Below are 7,963 nucleotides of genomic sequence, written 5' to 3'. Positions count from 1 at the left end.
AAACGCTTATACGTTTAAGTTTGATAAGTACGTATCACATAAGGTAAAAAAAAATTGTGATTTTGAGTTATATTCAGACTACGAGTTTTCATTTTTCCACATTTGAACATGCTAATATACTACTTTCCTCAGCCTTCAATTTCTTTAGAGTCCTCTGAAAATGAGATTGTAGTGGTGAATTGGATTGTCCAAGATCAGTATGCTTGAATATTAAGTACTTAAAATATAGGATATAAATGCCATAAAAATTATTGGGAGTTCTACAAAATAAAGTAACCCACAATTGAACAGAGATATAAACTTTTTCAGAATAGGAGTTTTCCATTAATTTATGGTATATCCTTATGTTGAACAGAAATCTTGGCAGTTAAAAGGTGCTCAACAAATATCTGTTTGGTTGAATCTCACTAACTTGAAGTATGTAATCCTGAAAATTTGTGTACAATGCACAAGTTGTATGCTGATTTATTTTTTCTACGTAATTTTTTATGAAGTACTCCAATGGAAAAACAATCATTCCAAAATGCAGTAAAATCATATGCAAGAACACTAGGCTTGCTTCAAAGTGTATGCCCCATAAAAAAAAAAATACTGAGTAAAAATCACATATGTTTATAGGTATCTATGCACTATTTACATTCTGGCTCTAATGAATATTTTGACATGAAAGGTGAAGACTAGTAACAATATTATCTCTGACTAAAACAAATCAACCATGGAAAGTATCACTTTTAAGATGGCTGGATGTAGAGAATGACAAAATCACAGAATCTTGGAATTGTAAGGCATCTGAGAATGCAATCTCTTTATTTGTCATCATTCATTGCATAATGTGTGAGGACTGAAACCTCTGGGTCCATCGCCAACCAATTTAAGTGGTGTCTGGAGCTTGTCAGTATCTGTCTAAGGTCAGCTTTACCAAGTGAAGTGACATGCTATAACTATTGGATAAATTAGGATGGCAACACCTGAAACCCTTAGTCAATCTTAACAGTATTCAAAGAGGCAGAGACATTCTGTGACTACTGATGTAGTGCAATAGGAAGTACACATCATTGCCCATTAAATTAGCTGTGCCAATAAATCAAAACTGATCTCACCAAGGCTCCTGCTCTAAACTTTCAAAAGGAATACAGGGAAAAGAGGATGGCATTAAGTCACATCATAAAGAAGCAGTTAACCGAATCCAGCATGTGGAGAATTCTTTAGAACAGAGATCTTGAATTCTTTATTAAATATATTTCCAGGATAAAGAAATAGTAGGGGGAACTTATATATTTAAAAAGGGAAAAAGAGACACTCATGTATGAGCATTGTTTGATAAGGATTCCAGCAAACCAACAGTAAAAACACACATATGAGACAAGTGAAGAAATTTGAATTCTGGCTGGATATTGATATTGGATAATGATATCAATAAACTATTGTTATATTTCTTAAAAGTGATAAACTAACCATTCTTACATTTTAAAATGAGGACATTTTCTTGAGACTACATAGTCAAATATTTACAGGTATGATACTATACCTTTATAATCTTAAAAAATTATTTATTCCATATTTTATTTGCTTTAGATATTGTTTTCATTTGTTATTGTTGCCAATCTTTTTACATCTAAATGTTCATTAAGTCTGGTGGGTAATCTTAACCACATTTAGAAGTTGGCTGTGGTGTTGATAATGGGCATCATAAGATGAATTTGATTAGAGAAAATGATTTAACGATTTTAAATACGTTTTATAAGTTATTGTCAGTGGTAAATATTTTATTTATTTTTAAATTGAAGAAATAACTTAATAGGCTTTTTTAAAACAGGCTTTGGGGAAGAAATCTCTGTGAGAGTTTTTAGCTCTGAACTTTCATCATAATCTTTAGCAGTGTAAAGTATTTTCTTTGTATAGGTTGAAATGTAACCTCCATCAATTATCAGACAATAAAATTCAAGCAGTGAAATAATGCAGCTACATTTCTCAAGGATACATTAACTAAGTTGTGAATTTTATATCCTGTGTGGGTGGTAGACAAAAATTTGAGGAATAATAGCAAGTGCTCATGATTTAGATTTTGTCTCTCAAATCAGAGATCACATGATAAATATATTATCTAGAGGTAAAAATGCCCTTCAAACCCGGGTACTTATGTAATTGTGGTTGCCTTTCTAACTCAGTATATATTTAACAGGATAAAATTCATATTGATTTCAAGCTGGTCATAGTTCGTAGAAGGGCAAATTTTTATCAGTTTGTGTTTAATTATCATTTCTGAGTTATTCAAGCCCTTTGTTCTCTTGCTTCTTTTTTGTGGCAATATGTCCCTAATAATTATCACATCTGTCTGATGATTTTCTTAAAAATGAAGAAGAGCTAAGTCACAAAGATAAACTTGATTATTGTTCTAGTGAAAATTTTATGAGGTCAATAATAAAAGAATTAGATAAAATTAAGATTTAATGACTTCAAACCTTTTCAATTTTTTTTCATTTTTTTTTTAGTTATCACAATTACTATAGTTTTTAGAGTGAACAATTCTCTTTATGGGAGTGTAGCACTGGGTAATAGGGGCCATTACTGTCAGAATAGATGGGTGCTTGCTCTGCAATCCACTGTGTTCAATTCACAGTGTTATTACATTTTCTGAAGTCTCAGTTGCCCTGTTTGTTACATAAGTATAAAAATAATTATTTCACAATACTTTTGTAAGAAGTAAATAACTTCTTGTGTGTAACATACCTAGTAAGTGGTTTCTGTCATATTATAACAGGTAAGAGACAGTAGCTACATTTGAGTCCTCATTCTGACATAGACTTTTCGTAGCTTTGCAACGGTTGCAAAATATGCCTCTGCCTCAGTTTCCTTACATGTATAGTGAGGATAATAATAGTATATTCTTTCTGAAGCGATAACATGACTGAGTTAATGTAAGTAAAATGCTTAACATAGTGTCCAAAACATAGTGATAATCAGGAAACACAAATTATTATCATTATAGGTATTGACAATAAACGTTTCTTTCCATCTAATTCTCCTTGTCTTATGTAAAAGTCTTGAAAATAAGAATTGTCACCAATAATACATCCTCTACTTTTCTAATTTAGTGCCAGCAAATGCTACTAAGAATTAAAAAGAAAAAAAAAGTAAAAGGAATCTATATTCCTGAGCATCATGATTGAATATACAGGGTTTTCCTAGAATAAATTATTTTCACTTTAAATATAAGTACTTCTGCTATTTTTGCATTTCTCAATATTGGAGGTTAGGCACAGCAACATATTTTTTGAAAATTTTTGGTATTATAATAATCTCTAAATGTAAAAGTGAGTGATTGTCTCAAGTGGACCTATCAATTATATTCTATGCTTTGTGTCAAAGACAACTTGAATCTAGATGTAAGTATTGTACCAAGAAGAGCATTTATTATAATGAGAATTGGTGGTAGCATTAACAGCTTTAAATGGTCCTATGCTGTGGAAACCCTCTAAATTCCCACATAAAGCAGCTGGTTCAGCTTGCGAAGAGACTGGCTGTATTAGCAACTGGCTGTAATTCTACTATGAAGGCCTATCCATTTGTAGAGGCTTCCAAACCACCTGTGAAGTCTTATAGAATTACATTTCCAATAGCTGATGAAATATTCATAAGATACTTCTGGGAACAATGGCTATTTCTTGAAATTACCATTCTAGATATGGTCATACATAATTACTAAAATAAATACAATCATTGCTATTTTATTCCACCAAATATGTAGTTTTCCCTATAAGCACATTTATTTTGAAATATGATGAGTTAATTCACAAATAAATAAGTGTAATCAGTGGATTGTCTTATCATTTACCTTTTAAAATTATGTTAAAACAACTTAGAAACATGAAAGAAATGATAGAGAAAATGTGGACAGATTTTCTGACAAAAAATACATGCTTAACACATTGTAAACTGAAGCAAACATATTGGGATAGTATATGAAGTGATTATAACATTTAAAATATAAACATGATGAAACAAGCCAAGGCATGCCTGAGTATGCGTCAGTCTAATGTTCACAGCCTTCATCTTATGGTCCCTGCTCTCCTGTCATCCTTCTTCACATCCTTTTCCTCATGTTCTGCTTTAGCCATGCATGATTTCTTGGGAGCACCATGTTCCTGATCCTCTGAAGCTACACACTTTGCTTTCTAAATTGAGTGCAAAAACATTTCTACCTCACCCCTAAGTCCCCATGCCTTTACCAAGCAGTTTTGAAATCACTTTATCTGGGCCTCTGAGAAATGAGATATTTGTCTCTCTCTTTGCTCTTACCATACTCAGCACTCAATCACAGTACCCTGTAATTGCTTTAAGTACCTGTTGACTTCCCTCCACAGTTAGAGAAAATGCTTATGTATTAACAGAGACCAACGCAGAGTAAATACTCAGTAATTGTGAAAAAAAATCAAAATATTAATTTAAAAAGTGGGACAAGAATGTTGACACTTTGCAGAAAAAAAATACAGATTGAAAAAATAGCAAACAGAAACTTGGAAACCTGTTCCAGCTCACCAAAGTAATGTAAATAAAATAAAGTATAAATATATTAATGTTATAAACAAATAACATTTTGCCTATTAGAAAAGCAAACATTGAAAAATTATAATATTAAAAATAAAATATTCAAAGAAATGGGCCTTGTCTTACCATGTGAAAGAAAGTACAAATTGCCCTTTTCCAAAAAAAATGGGGCAAATATAACACAATATTTTTATTTAAATCTAAGTTTAACAAATAACCTGGAATTCAGGAACAGCATTAAAAAAAGATATTAAATCTAAAATAATATGAAGTAGAGATTTAGAATCATTTTTATTGTCACATTACAGTAAAATTGTTATTAAAACTAAGGTATATCTATGGAATGTATATCTTTAATTGTTTTAAATTAAGTTTTATAGAGATAATAATTTTAATGCATAACAATAGAACAATTATGACATATTTATATTATGTGGTAATTACAGACATGTACAAATAGTGAAAGGAGCAAAAAAAATCTGTGGAAATGAACTTCAGATATACACTGATTGGAGAAAATGCTCACTGAATAAGAAGGCTAAGAACACAGGCTCTGGAGAAAGAGAGCTTGGACTTGAGACCTAGCTTTGATACTTGACACAGGATCTTCAGCAATTGACTTAACCTCAATATTTCTTGGTCTCCTTATCAGTAAATTCATGATGCTACCAATCCCTGTCTTACCTGCATTTTTTTTTCAACTTTTATTTTAATTTCAGGGGTATATGTTCAGATTTGTTACATAGCTAAACTTGTGTCATGGGGGTTTGTTGTACAGATTACAGATGATTTCATCACCCAAGTATTAAGATTATTACCCATTAGTTATTTTTCCTTATCCTCCCCCTCCTCACAACTTCTACTGTCCCAAACTCCCCAGTATGTCTTGTTTTCCTCTCCGTGTCCATGTATTCTCATGATTTAGCCCCCACTTATAAGTGAAAACCTGCAGTATTTGGTTTCCTGTTCCTGTGTTAATTTGTTAAGGATATGGCCTCCAGCTCCAACCATGTCCCTTCAAAGAACATGATCTTAGCTGCCTTAAAATGTTAGGAGGTTTAAATGGCTTGATATTTTCAAAGTACATACAAAACTGTCTCATACAGAGCATGTAGTTAAATGATGTTATTATCATTATTATGGTTTTATATTACTATAACTATTTCTTAAAAGTTTTTGTTACTGCCTGACTTGGAAATTTCTCTGCTTAGGTGATTTTAATAGTGCCTTTTACTTTTCCTATCACTGCATTTACAAGAGTTTAGTACTCTAAATTCAATAAGAGCATTCCGTGCCTGTCTTGTTCATTGTTACATCTCCAGTGTGGAGAAAATTTCCTGACAGGTGGGAGACTTAATAAATATTTGCTGAATTAAATAATTAATGTTTAAACCTAACATAAAAACTTTATCCTTTTATTAACAATCCCTAATCCCAGGAGATTTTCCTCATCCTCATCATCAAACTTTACTCAGTATTTCTTGATGTAGTTTACTTTCTGTAAAGTGACAATTTCTTTCACAGAGGGCTTGTTTCTGAAACAAATGCAGCTAAATAACTTTCTCTTTATCCATGAAGTGAAATCCCATCAAAATTATAAGCTACTTGAGAGCAGGGGATTTGTCTTCTGTTTTTTTTTTGTTTGTTTGTTTGTTTGTTTGTTTTTGTATTGTCTCATGAATCTTCTATGAATAGTTTACATATAATAAATTTTTAAACATATTAAATATTAAAACAACATCTCATAAGAAAAGTGTCTATCTTTGAACTGGAACCTATTTGCAATTTTATCTTCTCATATCTAGATGAATACATTTATAAAAATGATATCTGTGGCTGTAATCTCTTTCTCGTGCTCAATTAAACATAGGAAATCTTTAATAAAAACATACACATTTGACTTGAGATAGCATATGAGTGGTTTTGTAAGCTGGTTGTTTTTATAAAAATAGTTACTTAAAACATTCCCTAACTATCAAACTAGCCGTCTTTTTTTTTTTTTTTAATGGAGACCATTAGGTTAAATAAATTCACAAAGTATTTAGTCAAAAGTTTATTATGAGGCATGCGGTTAATTGATGATGTGCTTTATCCACTGTCATTTTATATGTTGATGTTAATAACAACCCAGAGTTTACAGTATATTTTTATATTTAAATTATTCCAATTTTAGGCTATTTCAAGAAATTTTAATCACTTGGTAGTACTTTTCATTGAGTATCACATAGAATAATACAAAAAATATAAAATATATTTGAAAAATTTCAATAACATTTACAGTTTAAACTATGTGTTCAGCAGACATCTTAAAGAGGTACCATTTCAAATCATATTAACATAGTGACTATTATACAATATATCAGCATAAGGGATGGGCACATGTAAAGCTGGAGAGATTGTGTAAATTTTTAACATTTGAACATGTGGCCAACTTTCAAAAACAACTTAAACCTTTATGACATCTTATCATTCTGAGACAGTTCCCAGTCTTTCACAATGACATTAAAATTAAAATTTAATTTTTCCTGCAGAGTTAATAATTAGCCAATGTCAGGGAACAAAAATAGCGAGAACTCATTAATTTTTATTGCCGTTTTGAAAACGTGAAAGGGGAAATAGTCTTTCTGTCATGGGCCACTGAATATTACCATGTGATGGTGCTAAACTAGCTGTGAATATAGAAGTGAGTATCTCTCTATACCACTGCTGGTTCTATTTTAGGAATTTAGGAAACTAAATTAGAACTTTCTTCATAAAGTGAGAAGTTATGGAATCTGTATACATCCAGATGTTACTGAGTGTCAGAACTTCTCTTCATTCTAAGTTCAAAATTTTAAATATTAAATACCACAATAAACAAATTTCTCATATTCAAATATATACTACTTGAAAAATTAATGAATTTAGCATACAGATCTCTAAGATGATTTGAATGAATACATTAATTATTCCTAGTAACATATTTGGCTTGTTGGATAACACCAATGAAAGTATGTTCCTCAATATTATAAAATTATGGTTAAGTTGAGCTCAGACTTCCTTATTTGCTGTTTGGCTAGTACCATTTCAAGACTCTTAGGATAATATGGTCAGTTCTCAACTTACTCCTAGCTCATTTCTCTACTTTACTATTCTTGAGACCAATTTGTTGCTCCCCGAAACTTTCATTTTTCTACAATATTGAAGATTTGCTCCATATTCCTTTTACTAATATCTTCCTCTAGTCCTTATTTTATTTTACTTTGCTTTTTGTTCTCTGCAGGCTCGATTACTACTGTATCTACCCCAGATCTTCTGTTAACTGGCATGTTCTCACATCCCTTTGATTTTATAATTCTCGAAGCTTCATACCTTGCCAAACTAAGTTCCTCAGAATACTCATCACTGAATGCTCTTCTCCCGTTAACACATCATA

The sequence above is a fragment of the Sapajus apella genome, unplaced genomic scaffold (assembly GCF_009761245.1).
Source record: "Sapajus apella isolate SASKATOON/1434 unplaced genomic scaffold, GSC_monkey_1.0 scaffold9, whole genome shotgun sequence".
Classification (NCBI taxonomy): domain Eukaryota; kingdom Metazoa; phylum Chordata; class Mammalia; order Primates; family Cebidae; genus Sapajus; species Sapajus apella.
Note: the sequence above shows the minus strand (reverse complement) of the source record.